The sequence below is a fragment of the Hemicordylus capensis genome, chromosome 1, assembly GCF_027244095.1.
Source record: "Hemicordylus capensis ecotype Gifberg chromosome 1, rHemCap1.1.pri, whole genome shotgun sequence".
Classification (NCBI taxonomy): Eukaryota; Metazoa; Chordata; class Lepidosauria; order Squamata; family Cordylidae; genus Hemicordylus; species Hemicordylus capensis.
Window position 1 is genome coordinate 387,902,198 of NC_069657.1, and position 25,026 is coordinate 387,927,223.

At 42.4% G+C, this 25,026-nt stretch overlaps 1 protein-coding gene and 1 long non-coding RNA gene across 4 annotated transcripts in view; one reads left to right on the plus strand and one right to left on the minus strand.

Annotated features, from left to right (window-relative positions):
• The window catches only part of KIF26B (kinesin family member 26B), a 495,657-nt gene that overhangs the window by 233,603 nt on the left and 237,028 nt on the right, over nt 1-25,026 (plus strand). The gene's annotated exons all lie outside the window — the stretch shown is intronic.
• LOC128347472 (uncharacterized) lies at nt 7,460-23,415 on the minus strand. Its single transcript, XR_008317572.1, has 3 exons — nt 23,269-23,415; nt 21,905-22,097; nt 7,460-7,701 (listed from the first exon to the last, which is right to left on the minus strand). It is a non-coding gene; the product is annotated as an uncharacterized LOC128347472 (long non-coding RNA).

The following is a 25,026-nucleotide window of genomic DNA, read 5'->3' on the forward strand; positions in this document are numbered from 1 at the left end:
TTGAACATTGTAAGATATTCCCCTTAGGGCATGGAGCCGCTCTGGGAAGGACACCAGCATGCTTACGATACGATAAATCTTTATTGTCATTGTCCTGTACAGAACAAGATTGAAAGAATCTACAGCAACCTCTACAGGACCTAACAAGAAATAACTAAATATATCCCAAAATAAACCCCCCCCATATACCCATTGCTCTAAAAAACTCTAAAAAAACTAAAAACAAAAACCCCATCAGAAACTGTATTTTGCTGTGTTCAGAGCTAACACCGCTTTTGGATAGAAACTATTTCTCAAGCGGCTGGTCCTGGCTTTTATGACCCTGTACCTCCTTCTCGAAGGCAGAAGCTGAAAGAGATCATTTCCGGGGTGCGTGGGATCCTGCACTAGCTCTACCGCTTTGTTAAAACTCCTGGTGGCATAAATTTGGTCTAAAGTGGGAAGAGTACACCCAATTATTCTCTCCGCAGTCTTAACAACCTTGGACATCAATGCTCTTTCCCATGGACCTTACATGGAGAAGGTTCCTCCAAGCTCCCAGCCTGGCATCTCCAAGATAAGACTGAGGGAGACTCCTGCCTGCATCCTTGGAGAAGTTGCTGCCAGTCTGTGTAGACAATACTGAGCTAGATGGACCAATGGTCTGACTCAGTATAAGGCAGCTTCCTATGTTCTTATGTAAGAGGCAGGTTTTGGCACTCTTTGGACCAGACTCCTGGGCAGAAGTCTGGTCCCCCATGTCCCCTGGAGGGCCTCATGTCCCCTGGGGCCTCCAAATCCCCATTTCCCTGCTGTGCTGCCACCCACCCACGGGCCAAGCACAACTATGAGGGGCAAGGGTGGCTGCAGCCTGATTCCCTCCCAGCAGCAGCCTTCTTGAGCTCCTCTGAGCTGACCATCAGCTGTTTGGTGGGTGGGCGGGGCTTCAGGAGTTCTTTCTGATTCTACCAGGAGGCCTCCTGAAGCTCTCCAGGCAGCAGAGAAGAACGAAGGCAGAGTAGTGACCTCTGCACACCACATGCCCTGACCTGACCTGGGTGGCCTGCCCTGGCCTCCTGTGCTGAGCCTGTGCCTGTCTGGGACTCCTCATCAGACCTACTAATGGAGGTACTGTATGTGATTTCCTTTTTGTGGTTATCCCCCATTCCTTGAATATTTATGGAATGACTTGCCATAGGGCTTTGATATTGGGCACAGATGTAAGCTCTAAATATTGGATTTGAAATGGATAAGGCAATATCTTGATTTTTAAAATATGTTTTGAATTTGAATTTTTTTATTAAAAAAGTCCTATAAGTGGCTTGTTTCATGGCAGAAAATTACAAAAATTTCAAGAACTGAAGGCCAGTTAGTTTGTGAATGGTCAAGAATCCATTAGGAGCTGGTCATCCCCCGCCCCATACACTCTGGCCCAAACCTGTGGGTTTGTGATAAATGAGCAAGAAGGTATGGGTTTGTGATGAATGAGCAAATCAGCCAGGATTTAAGTGCCAGGACTCTCAATCCAAAATATGGTATGTCTGTGCAGGTCACTGGGAAGTATCTTCTTCAGAAATTTTTCTTTAAAAAACAAAGTTTCCGGCTCTCCTTGAGCATGTTCTGGTGTAAAATATAGTGCATTCCGCTAAATTAAGTCTCTGGAATCTCAGTGCAAAATATAGTATTGCCAGTGGATAGAGGGGGGACTCACCTCTATCCTCTGGTCCCAAAACTACCCCCCTCTTAGGACCTTTCTCTAGTTTTTATGCAGGTTATGTCTAAGCCCTTTGAACCAATGGGTTCCTGTGATTTCTATCTTCTGCCATTCAAAGTCTCCTTCCATGTGCATGTGTGCACAGAGGCCCAAAAGCTGGCCCTGTGCTTTCATTTGGGAGGCTGGCGGGGGAGTGTAAGGAGTCCTCTTCGCTTCAGCAGTCCTCCCTGCTGCCACAGCCACCCCGCTGCAGCGCTACCAGTGGTCGGTCACTAGTGGCGCTGTGGTAGAAGCAACCTCCATCCCCCCATCTCCCATCTCTGTCCCTGCCGTGGGTTTTAAAGGGTTTTAAAGGGTAGAAGCCCAAAAGCTGGCCCTGGCTTTCATTTGGGAGGTGGGGGAGGATAGAAGGAGTCCCTGCGGCCATCTCCATTCTCTCCACCACCACAACAGTCCTTGCCTCAGTCACCCCCCACTGTGCAACTGGTCACTTGTGAGGCAAGGGGTAGCAGAAGCCTCCCCCCCTTCCCCCCATCTTCCATCCCTGTCCTTGCCACTGCCACAGCTTGGATTTTAAAGGTACCGCTAGTGCTATTACTTACGTAAAGTATAGTTTTTCCATCCCCTCTCTCTTTAGGCCTTTACTTGTAAAGGGGAATCCTTGCAGGATTCCACTTTACATGTATGCCTGTTGAGCCCCTCGAGCTGGCTCGATGGGCAGACTGGACCAGACCCAGTGCGGTTTGAATCTAGTCTGGATTCAAGACGAGCCAGGCATTTCGGTTCCATGCACATCCATATCTTCCATTGCTCCCACTCAGCATCTTTGATTTCTTGCTTACATTTAAAACTTGATCATCTCTCCTAGTGAAGACATTCTACATACCACTTACCCATCATTTGCTACATACTCAAGCCCCATCAGCTGCCATCCAGCATTGTCTTGGGCCAGATGCCAGATAGCACTGTTCAGAACATATACCAAAAATACAATGTACAGAAAGGACATAGGTATTAAAACTATGACGAACATTATAGCAGTCTGTGGAGCGTGGGATAAAGTGGTAGAAAGAAGAACAGGGCATGAAGCTTTCTGCTTCTGTGTCCTTTCCTTTCTTTACTTAGTATAACCATTAGGACTGTGCTTTGGTGAGGCTGAAACAGAATAATCAGTACTGCCCCTCAAGTCTGTGTGGAGTTGGTTGCTCATAGCATGCCTGCTTTCACGCCGTTCTGAATGTTTCCAGTGTGAGTGACCCTTCTTTTGGGGAAGTGGGACCCCATACTGCCCCAGTGAAAAGTGTATGGGGCATGGTGATAGGTATGCATGGAAAACAGTGTGTGTGTGGGGGGTGGGGGAATGTCCTTTAAAGCACATTCCCTATGGGACTGTCATTCCCAGCATTTCCTGTATGCATTTCCTATACACACCTTTAGCTGTACCCTGCTGTCACTGGGGCAATATAGGGCTCTGCTTCCCATAAAGGAGGCCCCCCTCACACCAGAAGCATGAAGTACTCTGTGGAGCTTAGCGTACTGCAAGCAGCCACTCCTGCATGACTTGGGGGCGGGGCGCAGATTATTCAGCAAGGCCAAAGCCAAAACACAACCCTACTAACCATTCCTCACCTGGGAACTAACCATCCCCATAAACTAACTAGAGGATGGCACAGAGTCCAAAATCAGGAGTAGGAGCAACCAGACAAGAAATCAAAAATGAGGGTAAGCCAAGACTCAGGATAAGAAAGTAAGCCAGGAGTTCAGAGATATATACTCAGGGGTGGAAGCCAAACAGACAATCAGGAACTAAGATCAAAAGGCACACTGATACTGCAAAATCAGGAGTGACTGAAGCCAAAGCAGAGAACCAGTAATTGCAAACAACAACACACTATGAACCAAGGAGACTTTGATCCTGAGGCAAACTTTGCTCCCAACAGGAAACCTTTATACTCTTCCTGTTCGGAGAACAGCTGGGCGGGGTCATACTAGGACCTGAGTGCTCTGGGTTAGGTTAGGGTGATTCGGCAGTCAAGGCCCCAGCCCGCAGAGTATAAGGTTCTCAGCTTCCATCTTTCTGACAACCAGTGCCATGGTAAGTGTGCAGTAAAAAGATCACCCCCAATGTTGTATTTTTGGTATATGAACAGCATTGATTTGCTTCTTTTATTTTATATCTCATTTAGTTCAATTTCCAGGAGCTCTAGTCCCTGAAGGCATATGTTTGAAATGCTAAGAGGTTATGTGATTAAGCCCAAGCTATCAACCTAAGCTGACTAAACATATATTCATTAGGAAATAGCCCATAAGGCAGATAGGATCTTCCTGATGATTATGTGTGAGACAGTTATCTGCGTACTTGTTTTCAAAATTCTCATATTGAGATTTACAAGTGCATGTTAGGCAGCACCTCTAACAAATGTCAGTTAAATGAAGCTTATTGCCAATCTGTGAATGTCAGAATGAACATAACTTAGTTAGCTTGCTTTTTTTAAAAAAGACAAATGCCAGTATTCTAATTAAGTTGTCATTTTATTTGTTCTGCAGTAATTGAAATACAATAAACAATGTCCTCATGCTGCTGTTTTAGTAACCTTTCAGACTATACCTTGCAGTATTGGGATTTCTAGAAGAAAAAGATGCTTTGATCACTGTAGCCACTGTGCACAATTTATATTTACTTCCCCCCATAACTTCTAAAATACTGAAATCTCATTCAGACATATACACTGAATTATTTTACCAGTTTATTTAAAAACTGGTGCCTAACTTTTTCTGCAGACTGTGGCACAAAGCAGCTTACCATTTTAAAAGAACGAAAGATCTGTCTGCATTCTGTGCTTCATTCTTGGGTGTATGGTGGTCTTATTATTTAAATAGAAGGGACCAATCTACATGTGTAAAGGATCAACTTCACTTGTGACCTCATCCTTCAGAAAAGAACCAAGTAGGTTGAAAAAGGCAAGTCATGGTTGCAGAACCATGGATAGCTCCAAGGAACAAGTTGTTCCACTCAGGCGTTAAGTGCCTCTGCACTCAGCCTACCTCTTCTGAATTTCTTATCTGTCTGGGAGAGCAGAGGCCTTAAAGATCCTGACTTCTGGCTTGGAGACTGACACTTCTCTTCTTCTATATCAAGTCCTATCTAGTCCTGGTGTGAGGGTGGCCAGCCTTTCAGAAGGTTTAGGGTTTATTTGTGGAGGTTCCTGTTTTGAGATATCTTTAGATTGTGCAACCCTCAGGTACATATTTTGGTGATGCATAGTGGGTTTCAGAGAGAAAGATTGGCAAAGGTTGCCCCTTCCTCTGCTCAAGCGACAGCACAGTGGTAGTCTGGAACTCGAACTGTTGCACATTCACAGTTCTTGTCTGGATGGAAGCCAATGAAATTTTAGAAATGGAAAAGGTTCCACTGGAAAAATAAAGGAGAAATTCGGGGGGGGGGGTTGTGCCTAGAGGGTGATTGGTTCTTTCCTCGCTTACAGGGCATTTTGTCTAAAATGCAATATAGTTCTATGTGTCAAAATTGTATTGAATGTACATGACAAGCATTATTTTACCTCTTCCTAAGCAACTTAAAAGAAAGAATGAGTCACTCTTGCTTCCTGATACAGCTACATTACTAGAATTATGTCCTGATCACAGAATGACTGTGAGCTCATCAGATTAGCTTCTGCTTAACAGCTTCACTACTGTAGCACACAGTATTATCCTATTATGATGCTGATACTTCTCAGTAACAGCAATATGCAATATATTAGATTCATAAGTTTTAAAAACTTGTTCAAATATTGAGAGACTAGTCTATTTTTCTTTTTCTAAAGGCCCAACTCATTCAGTAGAACACAACTCTACTTTTTCATTGATTTTTTTGAACTTAAGCAGTTTGCAAACAAAACTGGATGGATATGACAAAGGGCAGAAACTATACTACATAATCTTGGTATTACCTGTTGATTCCACATTTTGTTTATTTAAGAATGATTTTTAAATAATGTTAATATAGGAACCAGAGGAACTGAAGCCATGTTCCTTTGCAAATGTGCCATCAAATACATGGCACATTTGCCTAGGCTCCAGGCCACTTCAGGCCTATTAAGATTCAGCAGGGGAGCCTCGCTCAACATTTCTTCTTTATGGAAGGTGGCTTGGACCTACACAGGGCAATCTCTGTTGAAGATGTACTCTTGGGCCCATTTGAGATATCATAACAAGCCATTATTAGATCCTGGTTTGGTATCCTGATTTGTTAACTAACTGTGATTTGTACAAACTATAGTTTCTTATATTAGAATAAAACAGGAAACTATGGTATCTTGCAAACCACAAATGGAAGGTTCCAGTCTCCTCTCGTGTGCAAAGAAGGAAGGTAAGTGAGGGAAGCACGAGAGTCTGAGGCTCACTGAGGCACATTCTCTCATAGTTGTGACATCTGAACATGGTTTCATAACTGATTATCTTTTCATTTTAGGCTGCCACTCCAGCATTTTAGGAAAGACAGTAAAACATTTCTATTTAGGGAGGCACTTTCTTGCATTTAAGCATTTGTGATATGGTTTGATTTGATGTTTTGAAATAATGTTTGTGGGTTTAATACTTTTGAGAATTTATCAAAAACTTTGTGAATTAAGTCATGGTAGAACTAAATAGGTATAAGCAAATTTCAAACTAATTCCTAACAGTAAACAACACCCAGTCTCTTGAAGAATGGCAGAAACAGTAAGCAATATATGTCTTTGGAAAACATCAAGGAACACCTGCATATAGCCTCTGTTCTGCTTCAGTAATGTGCATATTGCAGGAGGGAAGATTAGTTTCCTTCTCACAGTAACCCCACTGCTTAGGTCTTTTCTGTATTATACTCAAAACTAATTCATATGTTATCTTTGGCCACTGATGCATGTGATTTAATATAATGTAACAGCTAATGCACATGAATAATGACTTTGTAAATTAAGGCAATATATTTACTTGAGAGTAAGCCACATTGAATGCAGTAGGACTTGTAAATAAAGATGAATGGGATCAAGCAGCAGAAGTGCAATATTTTTGTTTATTTATTTAATACATTTGTATACTGCCTACTACAAAAGTCTCAAGGAAGTTAACAAACAAGTAAAAACAGCCAAAAAATTTAAAACAAGGACCAGTACATACACAGAAATCATTTTAAAACCATATAAAAGAAAGAAACAATAAACATCCAACTAAAAGCCTGGCTGATCAGGTGCATCATGAGTTGTTTCCTACAAGGCATCAGGGATGGAGCAGCTCTAATTTTCACAGAAAGTGTGTTCTACAGCCCTGGGCAAGTACAGAGAAGGCTTACCACCAGACAAACTGGTGGTACTCTCAGATGAACCTCCTTTGACCATCTTAATACTAGGTGGCGGGGTTCATAACAAATAAGGTGTTCTCTTAAATACCCTGGGTATTTAAGGGCTTTATAGGTACTAACCAGGACTACATAAATATGTTGCAGCAACCAGATTAGGAATGAACTAGATACCTGTTATGAGCCTGACTATCAAACCCTTGCCTTTTTCTTACATCTCTATTCCTAGTGCTTATATTATAGCTTCTCCTGCCCATCCTCAGGTACCAATTCTCAGGTCATTGCTATTCATTCTCAGGGTTCATTCCTCACCCCCATTCTCACCCAATCCAGTGCTCTTCTAGACAGCAGGGCTCTGTCATAACTGTTTGATTTTAGTGCATCCAGGGCTGGCATCAGGGGTCAGCATTGTTGGATGCTGTTGAGGCCCAAATCTCAGAAAGAGGCCCACTGCCTCACCCACAAATGCAAGCAGCAGTCCTGCTGTCAATGTATTTACCTGCCCCCTCCAAGTCAGTAACGAGAAGGAACTTCCACGCACCTTGCCCTCTCCCTCTGAGCAGTGCTGCAAACGGGTCTAGTGGGAGAGGGATATCTAATGTGCAGAGGTGATAGTGGTGAGGAGATATGCCAATTCCAGGGAGGTCCATTGAGGACATCTTGCCCAAGGGTCCTGAAAAACGTAGAGCCAACAATTAGCTCACCCATCCATCCCTAGCTCAGGTGTGCCATCAATGATTGAACAATCATGTTTCATGGTTGCCCCGACCAGTAGCATCCCACATCCCTGTGGCACCTGAGGTAGGGAGGCAATATGCTGTCTTCTATGATACACAAAGTATGCCCAAAATTTCCCCCATCCCCCCACCCACTCTCTCCCTGCCTCACTCCTTCCTTCCACCCGCCACCAAGCCCATCACATCCTCTCACCCTTCTCTCTATCCTCTGCCCAGCCTGTCATGTCTGTATTCATACACACACCACCCAATTGCATCCAGCTGTCTCCATTTAACACACCCAGCAGCAGGCAAGTCAGAGACACCCTAACTCTCTGTCTCCCTCCTCCACTCGCATCCTGGGTTCTGAAAAGCCAGGTAAGGGAGTGGAAGGAGGTAGTGTTTTGAGCCTGCGAGTACAGTGCTAGCCTAGAGTGTCTCTCTGGAAATGCTCTTGGACAACAGTCTACAATACTGGCCTGGTACACTTCCTTCCACCAGTATTCTGGCCTCTTCTTTTCACAGAGTGGGAGATTAGACAGAGAAGGAAGGCTGTCTTGGACTTGTTCTTTGCTGAGCAGTTTGGCACCACACAGTGATGAGCTGTTCCCATGGCCTTGGGTGTATGCGGGAAGCAGGTGAAGTGGCAGGGGGCATTTTGCCACCATACTGGGGCTCCAAAAATCTGGCACTGGCCACTTCACCTCATCTCATGGAAGATCCATCTGTGGTCCAAACACGCTTTTAAAAAGAGGATTTTCTTTTCTTTTTAGGATAAATGTTCATCATTTTGAACCACTGCAGCAGAACGATATTTCTGTGATGTTCCTGAGGCTAAAAACACATTAGGTGGTTTGTTTGGTTTTTGCCATCTTTCTTTTTTATGAGCAATATGTTAGAGTAGATCTGCAGTTCTCATGTTCTTCCATTTTGCTGTTGGTTTTCAGATCTTTGCTCTTGAATGTTGAAGCATTAAAATGATTTTTATATTTTGTAAACTGCGGAAGCAAAACAATCTGGACTGAGTTGCAAACCTAGTGCATATAAAATAGTTTTATTTGTTCTCCTTTTTCAATTTCCCTTTGTATGTCTGCTTCAGTGGGTTTTGGAATATTCAGTGATCACTCTGAAAATGGAGAACAAGGTTGTTGTTTTCTTTTTGATAAAGCTATCGTGGATGCAAGAAGTAATGAAGTATTCTAGTATGGATCACTTACAAGTCAAAAAAGAATACAGTTGCTACTCGGAGATTTTCTAAAGGAAGTGGGTGAGAGAAGCTGCACTCCTAGAATTTATGCTGACACCCAACTAGATTAAAGAAACCTCCTTCCCCCCTTGTGATGATTATCAGATAACAAAATGAAAGGCTGTGAAAGTAACCTCCAGATGTTCCTTAAAATAAGGCAAAGGGAGCAGAGGCTGACCTGTAGAAAGTTGAGTCTGTAAATGGGAAGAAGAAGGTTTTGGGCTGAATTGGATTAAGACCAGTAAGTGAACTCTCTGGCAAACAATCAAGAGAGTGAGATGAGTCTGTTTCGATTGTGTGGATTTAAAAAATTAACTTGGATTTGATGTCTTGGCAGGTGGGATTAACAGAGATACTGCTATGGCAGTGAAGAGTGACATTTTTTCTCAGCCTTAGTTTCTCATCTTTGTAAGGAAATACTATGCCCAAGGATAATGTTCAGAGAAGCTGAGAGAAAATATGCTGAGTGGCAGGGGACAGTTAGTTATGGCAGGATGCTGGGATTTGGAGAAGGTTTGAAATTGCAGGGAGTGGCCCGAACAGTCAGGGCTGTCCCTAGGGGGGCACAGGGCTGGGGGTGAATCAGCATGTGTGGGGCCCCCTTAACCTTTTAATCTAAAATCCATAATATGTAAAACACAGATGCAAACACTAACAATTTAACACAGTTGCATTCCAAACTTGAATTCTCTTGCAATAAAAATCTCATTTGAAGGAAGAAGACACTTGGATTCCCAACACTTAACACAAAGTTGGATGGTGGCCACTGAGTGTAGGTTAAAGTTAAACAATCCATATATATGTTGGATAATTTGTGGAAAATGCAGTCATATTTCCTAATGATGCAAGTTTTGGGCTGTATAGAAATGTAATAAATGAATAAATAAATAAAAAATGACCTTGATTGATTAAGTGCTGTCAAGTCGGTCTCGATTATAAGTGACCACATAGATAGATTTTCTCCAGGTCCTAATAATCTACAGACACTAAATTTTGCATAAACAATCCTGTCACTGAAATTAGCTGACTGCTCTATCTATCTATCTATCTATCTATCTATCTATCTAACATATTTTTATACCACCCAAAACTTACGTCTCTGAGCGGTTTACAACAAGATAAAAACAGCATTAAAACATTAGTTAAACACAAAAATAAGAAATTTAAAACACGACAATTAAAAAATTTTAAAACAATATTCTAAAACAACATTAAAAACAATATTTACACTTTTACACCAGAATATGCGGGGTGTGTGTGTATGTGTCATGGCTCAGACTTCTGACTCAGAAGAGTCAGAGGAGGAATGGGAGGATTCGCCTGCTAGTCAGGGCTCAGAGGCACAGCAACAGGATTTGGCAGGGAGACTGGACTCTGGAGCTGAGGAATCGGAACAAGTGTCAGACATGAATCCTGATCAGCAGCAGGCTAAACAGGAGGAGGCTGGGATTTCACCTGTCTTGAGAAGACGTCTCAAGAGGAAAGCTCAGTGGGAGACACGCAGGCGCAGGAGATCACAAGAGAGGAAGGAGAAGTGCTGACTCAGGGGAGCCTGATTGGCTGCTGGTTCTCTTAAGCCATATATCAAGCAGTCTGTGCTTTCTACCGATGCTGTTATCAACTTTCGCTGACCGCGGACCGTGTTCTATTTTGAATTCTTAACTTTTCCGAGTTCCAGTTTGCTCTTGTTCTGTTCCTTCCTGCTCTGATCTCTGGTTCCGTTAATTCTTTGCTCTGGTATCCTTTGTTCTCTTTCTTTCCTTGCTCTGTTGTCTTCTTTTCAGTTATTACTCAGTTATTGTTAGAGGGGGTACCTAGTTCAGTTCAGGGGGACTTGATTCATTTACCATTTTCTTTGTGAGCCTTTTTGTTTGCCTTGGTGCAGCTTCGCTGCTACTTTCTGTTAACTCACAGGGGGAGTGCTGAAGGGGGTTATAAATCCTGTTGGGTTAGCCGAGCTAACAGATTTATAACAGCTGGAGGTTTAAATATCATTTTGCTTGATTTTTTAAAGAAGAAATCCTTAAGATAACTTGCAGATTTTAACTGTTATTTTTCACCATATCATTAATTCCAAAACCATATCGTGCCCCAAAGAAGCAGATCTTTCTCAGATTCACATTTACCATATATAGTCATTATTCAATAAAATGAAAAATATTTGAAGTTGAAGCCTACAAATTTCAACCTGTTCTTTTACTTCCTTTTTGCAAGCACATTAATTTAAAAAAGTCTATTACCTATTATCTATATTTAAATCCTCTATCAGTGCAATCTACGCAAAATGACTTTGCCCAATCTACAACAGGCCTCACTTACTAGTTGAATATATTGGACAGAAACCCAGTTATGATAGTTTCTCCTATCTTTAAACTGACAGTTAAACACTTTGTAAAGCATACAAGTGTAGTGCTTTGCTTCTGCAACAATAGCAGGAATACCATGAAGAAAAATGGCACGATTCAGCAAAACATGTACACTTTGTGCACTGAAATTCTTTGTTTACCATTTTTGTTTGTTAATTAAAAATAATAAATAAGTAAAAGACAAGAATATCAAACCACAGCTTGATCCTGTTGTTTCCACTCCCCCTTCCCTCAGACCTTCTTCAGTCTATCCCTCTTGCCTCACCCTTGAAGGTTTACTGCAACTTAACAATATCGACACCTACTCCTTGCTTCAGCTTACCAAAGGTGATGTTTTATTTTCCTTTTTCCTTTGACAGTCTTCTAATGGACATCAAGAATATATATATATCTAGCACTGCAGAAATGCTCACAGCATTTTAGTCCATTACAAACTTATTAAAAAGACAATATATAAGTTATTTATATATGAGCTACTGTTATAAGCACAAAGCAAAATAAAATAGTAATGGTTATAAGGGAGATCATGTTGAGAAAACAATTTCCTCATATTTTGCTATTTAAGCTATTTTGATAACTTTGTTGCTAAAAGGCAACATATAAATATTTTTAATAAAGTGTGTGTGTGCGGGGGGAGAAACCCACACACAGAGACCAGATTAGAGCTATAAGCACTTTAGTATCCTCAGGAACAAAAGGCAAGAACAAAATCAAAAACAGATCCATTTTGTTGGAGCATTTTTTATTCCCTCTTATTCTCTTTAAAGCTTTTAATACTTTTGAACTGACTAATTTCCTCACAAGAAGGTATATTGTTAAGATGGGGAGGGTTTTTCTTAGAAGTTTGTACTAGAACAGTTTTGACACACTTTGATAATGATTTTTTAAAGTGTAAAACACCACCACCCTCTCTCTCTAACACACACACACAAAGAAACATGCACAGAAACTGAAATTACTTCTCTCACACAGTTCATGGGAGTGGGTGGGAAGAGAAACAAACTGGCTTAAGCAAGGGGAACAAATCACTCTCATACACAAAACAATCAGATAAGGGTTGGCATTTTGTTTTTGTTTTTCTTTCCTTGTGGGGAGACAAGGCCAACTGCCAACTTCCACATCCCATTCATTCCTGGCAAATTACATTCAAATGCTGGCCAGAGAAGGGATGTGGGGGGAGGAGCACCAAACCCCAGGAAAACAAATCAGGCAGCTCCTTCTGGGAGAGGGTAGGACTAGCAGAGCAGAGTGTTAACCCTTTCTTGACTCTGCTGCTGCTGAGGATATGCCATTCTGGATCCAGATTCACAAAGGGTACAACTACACCCTTGCAACCCCATTGGATCTGCCCTCGGAATGGTGACATGAGCTGCTGCCTCTCTTCCTGATGCTCCTGCAGCTGCACTCACTGCAGAGGGAGCGAGCAGCACAGCAGCGAGCAGGGGCAGGCTGCTTGGTCTTGGAGCCTCTCAGGACTTGGAGGCTCAGTCAGCCATATGCCTGCCTGCTGGTGCGGGGCCTCTCCCCGGTTGCTCCACCCTAAGGATGGCCCTGCAAACAGTTGAAAGTGGCAAATGCATGTGTGAATTTGGGCTCACTGACACTTGACCAGCTGCAACTGATTTCTTTTTCTTATGGAAGGGATCTATGGCTAGATTTTATTTTTAATCCAAAATGCCTGCCACTCTGCTACTTCTGAACCTGCAATTCCTAACATGAATTTAATTGAAATCTACAGTCTGCAAATAAATCCAATGTTACAAGTACTCCACAATCACATATTCCTATGTGAGGGACGCTCCATATTTATTGTGCACTTAGCTTCTCCTCTCCAATTGGAGCTTTGCAAACAATTTTGGGAGTAGTTCTAGAAAGCCACCCCATACTTGGCTCATGGATTACAGCAGACAACTGGTTGCCTCTGGCAAGGTCATAATAAAATTGTTCTGGTACATTTTAAAAATGTGATAACTATTTGTTTGGGAATTGGTTCTTTCATAAGAGAGTCAGCCCAGTGCATAGCTCATACACAACAGGGCCCTGCTACAGTACTTCTGGGACCTTATTTTCCCTGACTCCTACATATTCATTTGAAACATTCCTGAGTGCCACACGAGTAATTTTATTCAGAGTTTATTTAAAACATAATTTAGAAAAGACTGTCTCTTGATCTTCAGTCCGAAGGACAATAATGAAAAGCTTGATCATTCTGTCACATGGCAACAGTATGTCAATTATTCATAAATATGGCATAGTACAAAAGATATTTGTACACTGACTTGCATATTCCTTGTTGAGCTTCTTTTTGGAAATTATACGATACATAATGTAGGCCTAGAGTGGAAATCAAAGATGTGTCACCCAGTATGATTGCATATAATGGCACTGAAGGAGGCTGCAATGTATTGTCTCAATTTATCATGTTCAAAGACAGACATTTCATATGCACCAAGGGAGTCTTCAGAAATGTTTATTCTAATGGCTCAAGTTTAATATTTGTTGTTTTTCAATGGCTTTGAAATTGTGTTTGTGTGTATGTGTGGTTATACCCTTAACTGCCCATTGTTCAACCATTTTACTTAGATATCAATCCCCAGTTGACTTCACTAAGGGCTTTGGATAAGTAAGAACTGAAAAAGCCTCCTTTTAAAAGAAAAGGCTCCTCATTGCAGCAAACCTTATGTCATTTTAAATGTTGACCTTTTTTTAGATTGCTCTCATCTTGTTTGACTGCATTATCACTTATTACTTCTTAGCCTACTTCCTAGTAGGCTGATGAGATCACCTGACATTCTGCATGTGTGTTCATGTGTCCATCCCCTGCCTCACTTTGCAACACCTGAACCAATATGAACCAAATTGGGTGCAGTTGTAGGGACACTTCAACAACATAGTTTGTGATGAGGTCATCCGCTCCAATTCAAGATGGTGGATGCTTGAGTAAACTTTTGAGGCACAAGTGGGCTAATAATTTGAAGCAAATTTGCTACCGCTGTAAGGAAACATACGGATGCCCCAGTGGGGTAGTTTAGGATGATGACATCTACCCCAGTCCAAGGTGGTGAATGCGTGAACCTTTGAGGTGCAAGTGGGCTAACTTGTGGACTGTCTAACCGATTTGAACCAAATTAGGTACAGATGTAATGAGTGACACACAGGGACACCTCAACAGCATAGTTTGTGATGATGTAATTCACCCTGATTCAAGATGGCAGACGCATAAACATTTGAGGCACAAGTGGGCTAACTTGTGAACTGCCTAAACAATTTGAATCAAATTTACTACATATGTAGAGACACATAGGGATGCTCCAATGGCATAGTTTGTGATGATGTCATCCACCCCAATCAAAGATGGCAGATTTGTGAACTTTTGAGGTGCAGGTGGGCTAATCTGTGGATGGTCTAACTGATTTGAACCAAATTAGGTACAGTTTTAGTGAGTGACACACAGGGACACCTCAAAAGCATGGTTTGTGATGATGTCATCCACCCCAATTCTAGATGGCAGATGCATACATATTTGAGGCAGAAGGATTTCAACCAAATTTGATACAGTTGTAGTCAGTGCCACATAGGGACACCTAGTGCTGTTCTTAGAGAGCCCTGGCAGGGTACAGGGCCTGGGGCAAATCAGCCAGTGTGGGGGCCCCTTCCAGTTAATTCCAATGGGGATTAAAAGAGCTGGGCCTAGGGCGGTCACCCTACTTGCCATGCCCTAAGGACAGTCCAGGAGACACCTCAATGGTATCATTTTTAATGATGTCATCTTCCCAGATCCAAGATGGCGGACGTGAATGTTTGAGGTGCAAGAGGTCTAACGTGTGGACCACCTAACCAATTTGAATCAAATTTAGTCCAGTTGTAGGAAGGAAAGTAGGCAGATTAGTTCTTGCTAGAACAACTTGTTAATTGTTCATTGTAGAGCTAAGCAGCTCCATCAGCCATATTGGTGAAGTTGGTGTGGAGGCAGAACACTTAATAATAATTGATCCAGAAAATTGAAAACTGAAATACAACCATGCTGGACTGTCATGCAAAGAAAATAGAGATATGAAGCTTTCTAAAGTTTGTTATAGTCTGGTAGTTGATGAGAGCAACAATGAGATGAGTGTAATCAATATTGCTACTGTGCAATTTGTTGCCTGTTGCAACTGCTATGTTCTTAGCTGACTGAGGGTTGAGTGGGGAGAGAAGTCTGAGCAGTGGTGTTTGAGTTGGGTTCAAACCTGTGTTGCTGTATGCTCGCTTTATTCATGGCAATACAGTACATTGACAGAGAAACAAATATTATAAAATGGATTCCCTGAGCTCACCACAACTCAGGGAAAGCATGAAGAGAGAAGTGGTTGGGCAGGGTGTGGGTGTGTGTGAGGCCATGCAGATCAGAGGTGGCTGTAAGACAAATTGTGTCCCATACAAGGGAATATCTTTGGCATCCTTTCAATTTGCTCAGCTTTTGAATTGCTTGTTTTTTGAACTATATTTATAATCTGCTTCATGATTTTGATGCACAATCTGCATGCCTGATTTTTCCCTGCCATATAACAATGATTTGAATGCAGTGATCTATAAAGCTGCATTTCTTCACCTCGTATATAAGCAAAGTAAAAACAAAATCCTCTAATCGTATGTAAGATGATAACTCTGTCCTAGGGTCTCTTGATGCAAACCAAAATCCCTCTTACAACTATCAGTGGCTAATCTAACTAAGTCTGCATAAAACCTGTTTTACTTCATCTTGAAACTTTTCAAACTGCAGACTTTTGAGGCTTTCCCATCATGTCCAGCTTTTCTCTATTTCTTCCCTGCTCCTGATTTTGCTTAATACTTGAAGTGGAGTTCTGGAGAACTCAAAAGTCTGATGTCTACTTGGAGATGTTTGTTCTCATGAAGGCATAACTCTCATCTACTTTGAATACTCTATGTAGTGTAGCACTACAGCTGGAAAGTTGCACATGTCTGCACAACCTGGCAAAGATTTCAGTGCTGCCATCTATGGATGATCTTAAGCATTATGGCCAAACTAAGGAAGTTCCCGTGCTGTGGTATTTACATTTCTTTCCTAATTACTCTTGTGTGATAAGAGGAGCTGGAAATTGAATTGGAAACCTCAAGAGCTTCCAAAGCGATAAGACAGCTGGGGATGTGAAGGTTATCATTGTCAGCTCCATATGCTTAATTAGAAGTTGAGGAGAAGATTATCATTTACTCCACCAGAGTGTCAAAAACTGTCATTGGAAATGAAACTGATCACAAAGAGCATGTAGAAAACACAGAGCTTGTGAACCATAACTAAAACCTGTTTATCTGGGGCAACCACTGGAAAGAAAAAGGAGAGAAATTGCTATGGCTTGCATCTTTCAAGTAAAACTTTGAAATGTACAATGAAATAATTAGTTATAGGTAATAATCGGTTTAAATAAATACGCTGAGCTATACCTTGCATAAAAGCCTGCAAAGCAACCTGTTTCTTTACCCGCTAATGAGGTTGCCCTATTTTGCTTTTTAATTGGTGTAGCTATTTTTCTTTAATTTAAAACATTATTTCACTTGTGTTCCCTGGGATGTGTTGGGTTTTCTCCCCACACATTATGCAAGTAAAGCATAGTTGAAATTGAATCCTGGATTCCTTTAAGATGAGTCCAGGTCCCACCAGTGAATTGGGCAGAGTGAAGTCAGAGGAAAGGTTAAATGAAAGTGAAAGCTTGATCTCCTGGCCAGAATTAGAAGCCCTTTTCAGTTATACGTGCTTAGAATGAACACATATGGGGGAGGCAACAGGTTCATGAGCCCTATTCAGATGTCATGAAAAGGACACTCTACACAAGCAGAGCATCCCAAAGCACACCAGAAGTCCCAACCTGACTATCACTCACCTTTTACCCCAACCCCTTATGGCTTATGGTTGCAGCAGTATTCATCTCAAGAGTTGAATGCTGTACCTGTAATGGCAGGTGTTTCCATGATTGGGGCAAACATTGCAGCATTTGCCACTTCAGACAAATGTTGTTTCTGGCGCATTTTGGGATCCTCAATTTGTGTAGCATGCCCTTTTCCTAATGACTGAACAGGGCTGTAGAAGGAGGATTGCACTGCAGCATCAGGCTCTGCCTCCTCTAACCTATGCATGAGGGTTTTTAAAAAGATGATCTAATGAACGTACCTGCATTGGGGAGGCAGAACCTGTTCAGTTTTGCCCTCCTCCAATGTGCATTCATTTGAATGTGTATAGTATCTGAAAGGGGCTTAAATGTGTGTCAGACAAGCAGATAAAACCCTGGAGGGGAAAGTGAGGGACCCAAACAGATTGTGGTTTCAAGGACAGAGTTCACTATTGCAAGGCTGGATGTTGTCTTTCTAACCATCACCACAGAAGATAATGGATGGATCTCCAAAGCTGTAATGCCAGCATTGGGAATCTTTCTATATTGGTTTGTTGGAAGAAATGCCTCCCCTGGCCTCTATAATTAGGGACATGAGAGAAGGATTTATTTTAGAGGAGAGAACAGGATTTATTTTAGAATTGTTGTTTGGGAAAAAAAAATCTGAACAATGTCTACAATCCAAGAATGTTCCCATAGGTCTTTTTGTATATATTTGGGACTTGCAGGAAGTTCAGGAAGGAGGCTGAAGACTTGCTGTTGTCATCCCGCAGTAGGAGTCTATAAACTATTTAAGTCTTGTTTCTTTTGAAGGTGTGCATAGTATAAAGGTCCTCATAATATAAAAACAGGAGCATGAATAGTTTGTATCGGCTTGAATAAAGCCATCACAGTAGCAAGGAGTGGATAGGCATTTTTTAAAATCCTCATATTTCAATTTGTATAAATTGATTTAAATTTGTATAAATACAGTCTAATTTATCAATATAAAGAAATTTATCTGTATTTCCGGGGAGTATATTGTTTTTCTTTCAAAGTCTCTGTGTGCATTAAAACTGGAAACTAAATATTGAGAAAAGAATCTTGCTTATTTTACTATTTATCCTCCAGAATTAAGCCTTTTTATCTATGCATGACCATTACATGCCACATCTTACACACCCTCTTTACGCAATCCAAGAAACCCAGACTATCCCTGCTTTGACTGGTCTAATGGAATGTTCCCTAGTTCCTATCAGTGTTCCCTCTAAGGTGTGTGCATGTGCATGCGCTCACAAGTTTTTTGATGTCTGCTCAGTTAATTTTAGATCCCACACAGGTTGGATCAGGAAGGCCCCATTCTAAATGCACACACTCACACATTGCCTTGATATTGCTGCCCAGAACAAAACTCATTCCACACAGAGATGAAAGAAATTGGAAGGACCACTGTTCCTTATATACCTTTCTGCCCCTGAATTTAGCTACAAGTATCAAACAGCTCAAGCAGTTTGCTGTTTAAAATGTCCTGAATTCAACATCCTTCACTGGTGTGGCAAAGGTAAATATAAATTACGGGCTGGGGTTTGCACATGAGAAAGGAGTGTCCCCCAAGCCCCAGTTAGAATCTCATCCTCCTGAATATAAACACAAGCTTTGTGAATGCTTCTGGTTATGTTAGTTTTGATAAAGAGTCCATTTGCAATTTCACCCCCAGCTGTTGATTTAGTCCAGTAGCTTTACATCAGATAACTTATTGAAATGTGGCTAAGTGACAGGCAGGATGATGGTGGTGGGAAAGCGGTAAATAAATTGAAACGTTTCAGAGTGAATGGAAGAGGATTGTGGGTTGAGAGGCTTACAGAAAGCATATTTAATTTAAAACATTAATGTGCAGGATCGTAGAACGGAATTGCCCAAGGAATTTTTATTGCATTTTAGTACAACTTTTATCTATGGCAGATCTGTGTTCAGTATTTGCATCAGCAGGAAATTCATATTTTATGCAACTGTGTGAAGTAGCATGATTGAACAGAAAGAGAACTTCCTTATAAAATTCATTAGTGTTCAAATTTATATCCAGCTAGTTCCAGTACATTCCTAATGTTATTGGTTTGGTTGATCTACTGATAAAACTTTGTAAAAAGTTACTGTAAATCAAACAAAAATAATTTTGAAAATAAAAGTTTAAGATTTTAACAGCATTAAAATCACTTAAAAAATTCTTATGGGTTTACTAATGAATCCTAACTCTTTGTAAGATTTCAGATGCTTTTCTAAAGGTAGTAGATTACTGCAAATCTTTAGAAAGGCCCATAGTAAAGTTGTTTCCTGAGGTACCCACAGTTTCTCTTAGCAATGAGAGCTGTTCTCCGACCTCCTTCTGGACTGCAAGAAGAAGAAAAAGTTTCTTGTTTTACTGAAAATCCTGAAGTACTATTTTTGTACCAAATCAAGAAATTGGCCCAGTTGAGACAATGAATGGAACTATTGTTTAAATCTTGTTCTGAGCAACATTCCCAACATTCTTGATGCTTTCTTTCTTGCATGCTTTCATGCACGAGAGTATGCATGGCCCAAAATGTTGGATTCTGATCTGATCCAATATGGCCCACCAATGAGAAAGTTATGTCGTGTGCTGAATCGGGGCCAGTTGGGACTTCAAGGCCTCTTGAGACCACCCTTCTAATAAGAACATAAGAACAGCCCTGCTGGATCAGGCCCAAGGCCCATCCAGTCCAACATCCTGTTTCACACAGTGGTCCACCAGATGCCGCTGGAAGCCTTCAGGCACGAGTTGAGGGCATGCCCTCCCTCCTGCTGTTATTCCCTTGCAACTGGTACTCAGAGGCATTCTGCCTTTGAGGCTGAAGGTGGCCTATAGACCTCCAACTAGTAGCCGTTGATAGACCTCTCTTCCATGAAGTTATCCAAACCCCTCTTAAAGCCTTCCAGGTTGTTGGCTGCCACCACATCTTGTGGCAGAGAATTCCACAAGTAGATTATGCATTGTGTGAAAAAGTACTTCTGTTTGTTGGTCCTAAATTTCCTGGGAATCAATTTCATGGGATGACCCCTGGTTCTAGTGTTATGTGAGAGGGAGAAGAATTTTTTTCTAGCCACTTTCTCCACACCATGCATGATTTTATAGAGCTCTATCATGTCTCCCCATAGTTGTCTTTTTCCTAAACTAAATAGCCCCAGGTGTTGTAGCCTTGACTCATAAGAAAGGTGCTCAAGGCCCCTGATCATCTTGGTTGCTCTCTTATGCACCTTTTCCAGTTCTACAATGTCCTTTGTTAGATGTGGTGACCCGAATTGTGATGTTGCATTGGATCCAGGTTACATTGGATAAGTACAGCTGGTGAAGGGAATTTTCTTTGTGTTTTCATTTCAGGATGTAAGGGAACCAGAATTTAAGGTCTATCAAAGGGGGTGATTCTTTCCAATACCCACTGTATGCTATCTTTCTTTGGACTCTTTGACCAGCTGGCACAGCCTTCTGTCTGCTCTTTATGTGATTCTGCTCTGTCCCCTTCTGTTTTATCTGAATCCTTTGCCCCCTTGCACTTTAAAGGATGGCATTTGCTGAACCAGATACTGTCCAGCTCCTGCTGGCTATTCCCCAGGTGTCATTTTAAAAGCTTCTCTACAACCTTTTTGATTTTAAGTGCTAGCAGTCTGGTTCCATCTTGGTTCAAGTGCAGCCCATCCCTTTTGTACAGGCCTTGCTTGCACCAAAATATATCCCAGTGCCTAACAAATCTAAACCCCTCCTCCCGGCACCAACGTCTCATCCATGCATTGAAACCCCTCAGGTCTGCCTGTCTCACTGTACGTGCGTGTGGAACAGGTAGCATTTCTGAGAATGCTACCTTGGGGGTCCTGGACTTCAGTACACTACCTATCAGCCTAAATTTGGCTTCCAGGACCTCTCGACTTCATTTCCCCACATTGTTGGTGCCAACGTGCACCACAACAGCTGTCTCCTCCCCAGCACTGCCTAACAGCCTATCTAGATGTTGCGTGATGTCCGCAACCTTTGCACCAGGCAGGCAAGTCACCATGCGGTCAACACGTGGGTCACAAACCCATCTCTCTATACCTCTACTGATCAAATCACCCACTACAAGGAGGCCCCAACCCCCCTGGAGGAGTATCCCCTGTGCGAGAGGATATGGGCTCATCTTCCACTGAACAGGTCCTTTCTAAAGGAGCATTTCCCTCTTTCTCAGACCAATGTTCTCCTTCCCCGAGACCTTCATTCTCCCTGACAGCAGAGGAGCTATCAGCCCTGGAGTGGGATGCCTCTACCACATCCCTGAAGGTCTCGTCCACATGCCTCTCTGTCTCTTTGAGCTTCTTCAGAGCCGCCAGCTTGGTCTCAAGGGAACAAATCTGTTCCCTGAGAGCCAGGATCTCCTTGCACCGAGCATATACCCATGACTTCTGCCCATGGAGCAAACAGTCATACATGTGGCACTCTGTGCAATACACTGGGAAGTGCCCTCTCCCCTGCTGACTTGCTATCTTCATACTGGTTTTGTTGGCTGTTTACAGTATTTAGAGATAGTTGATTCGAAAGATAGGTCTCAGCTGTCATGGTCAGCTATTTAACTGTCCAAACAGACTTTCTCAAGAATATTAGGGAGAGATCGGTAATGAGGAGGGGATTTGTACTTACCTTCTCTTCTCCACCGGGCTGTCATAAATCTGTCAGGCTAGCCAGACGGAGCGTAAAACAGGCAGAGGCAGAAGTATAATAGCAAAGTCTTACAGGAAGAAATTCTCCAAACCAGGTTCAGTCCGAGTCAAATCCAATCAATCCAACAGAGTACAAATCAAAGTCCACGGGCAAAGTCAACAGAGTCCAGGGTCTAAACACAGTCAAGGCAATACACAAACACAGCCAATTAGCTCACAGGAAATTGACGTTGCTATCAGCAGGGTAGCTGTGGTGCAGTTGTCTAAAATAGGCTGACCCCCAGTGCTGTTAATCAAGAGTTCCTGAGTCAGCAGCTTTGCCTGTTATTCTATGCATGCGGTTCCTTAGCTCTTGCTGTCTCTTGGACTTGATTGATTACCAGGAGGTCTAGGACCAACAAATTGAAGTACTTGTTCACACAACGCATAATCCACTTGTGGAACTCTCTGCCACAGGATGTGGTAACGACCAACAACCTGGATGGCTTTCAGAGGGGTTTGGATGACTTCATGGAGGAGAGGTCTATCAATGGCTACTAGTCAGAGGGCTGTGGGCCACCTCCAGCCTCAAGGGTGTGCCTCTGAGTACCAGTTTCAGGGGAGCAATGGCAGGAGAGAGGGCATGCCCTCAACTCCTGCCTGTGGCTTCCAGCGGCGTCTGGTGGGCCACTGTGCGAAACAGGATGCTGGACTAGATGGGCCTTGAGCCTGATCCAGCAGGGCTTTTCTTATGTTCTTATGACTGACGCCTCTCCACAGCTGAGACCTGTCGCACCTCCTCCACAAGGGCTGCCTCACCTGGCTCTAACTAATTTTCAACTCCCTGTGCATCGGACCTACACTCCTTTGCAACTCCTGGTCCTCACCCTTCCTCCCTCTGCTTTAATCTCCGTTCCCTCCTCCAGCTCCTCCTCAGAGTCTTTCAGCATGCCCATGACATTGGCTCCTTGTGATCACAGCGGCTTGTTCCAGGCTCCCCCACACACTTCCCACTAAACTCCTGCAAAACTCCAATGTCCTGTTTGCTATCCCTGTTTGCTATGCTCTGTTGCCTATGTTCTCGGGCCTTATGTAGAGAGTAGGTTTCAAACCGAGACACAGGATGTGGGTGAAAGGAATGTGGGGCCTCCCACAGCCCTAGCTGACTCCACTCCCTCCAGACAGGGCCAAACAAAAACATGAGTTTGCTAGCCCTGGCAAATGCTAGCCCTGGCAAATAACACACATACACACAGGGAGAGAGACTAGGACTTATCCTTTAAAGAGAAACCAGCCCCTCAAAATATCCCCTCCTCCTGTTAGTTAGTTTAAAGGCTAGATGTTCGTTTAGAAAAGCTTGCTCACCTCCTGAAGCTGCTTCTGCTCTTCCTAGAGTAGTAGGCTTCAAACTCCCACCCTTTAGTATGCCTTGCCCTGCCCTGCCCTTCTTTACCTGGGACCTTAGTGAGGCTAGGGACAGGTTGTATTGCTTCTTCTTTACTTGGGAGAGAACACTGAATTAGCTGCTTGCTTTACTTGCTGAGGCCCGGTTTTAAACATTTTCCCCCTTAGCTGTCCTACTAGGTGCCTGAGTAACCCAGGCCACTCAGGCACCTAGTAGGATAGCTTTTCTTCTAGGACCCTGTGTAACACCCTAGAAGAGTTGTACTCAGGGCTACTCAAGGTTCTAGAAGCAAAGTTTTCTTACTAGATGCCTGACTAGTTGGTCATGGGTGTAGAATCCAGAGGGAAAAGGTTGTGGCAGAGGAGTAGCATCAATAATATAAATATTTTAATTTAATAGATATTATTTACAGAAAGACAAGTGCAGACTGCTTTCTGTGTTCTTGATGCTTGTTGATTGTCAGCCCCATTTCCAATCCAGGACTGGACTAAAAAGTAACTAAAGCACCACTCAGGAGCTGACTTGGATCAAGGAATGGATTAACCAGAAACACCACATCCCTTCTTTTCCCCAAATAAAAGCCCAGTCCCATCAAAACACTAACAACATTTGGAACACGAAACTATAAACATAAAATAATAAAACAGATCAAAAGGTTGGTCCATAGATTCATGACAAGCTACTGCTGTGTACTATAGTCCTGCAAATAGCTTGGAGCTCATTGACATGGGTAACATGGATAGCACTGTTCAGGAGCACTCGGACACTGGTGGATCAGGAGAGCTGGATGGGATGACATTGTCACTAGGTATGGAGTCGTCATAATCTGATCTTGAAGCCTGATGTTTGCTCTGCACTGGTTTGAAGTGGGATACATATCTTGTGACTTTATTATTTACCCCGCTGGGCTGTGACCATGGTATGTTTTATCTGCATTTTTATATGATGCAGAATAAAAGGGCAGTGACAGTTTGTTCCAAGTCCAAAGGCTTTTCACTAGAACCATGTCACCTACTTTCAATCGTAGTACAGTTGCTTGCCTGTGTTGATCAGTATACTGTTTCATCTAACTCTTTATATGTTCATCATGTTGATGTAAAACAGGGTCCTGGCATGAAGTGTCAAGCTGAGGCAGTTTTGTCCAAACTTGTCTGCCAAACATAATGGTATCTTATGCCACACCAGTAGAGCAGTGGGGAGTGGAGCTGTAGCTGCAGAGGAAATGAAATAATTCTTGTTTCAGATTGGCACTCTCTACTGTGGCAATCTGGAGAACTTTCTTGAGTCAGTCAGTCATTTTATTACAGTCAGTGACCAGACCAAAAATAGTTATAAATATACAATGGAAATACAATAAAACAACATGAGATAATATCTATCAATCTATCGATCTATCTCTCTCACACACATATCGATTATACAATTAGTACTTTCTTGTGTGTGCTCATGAACCTCTCAACTTCCCTATTGGCCTGTGGCCAGTATGGTGTGATTTTTCAGTGTTAGAATCCCAGATAGCCTGTGAATTGAGTAAACTGTGAACTGTGAAGGTGGTCCATTGTCACTTTTGAGAACAGCTGGTATGCCATAGGAAGAGAGAATCTCATCCAATTTAAGGATTACAGTATTAGCTGAAGTGCTAGTAAGCATTTCCACCTCTGGAAAACAGCTATAATCATCAATGGCAACTAACAGATGCCTACCATTGGGAAGATCAC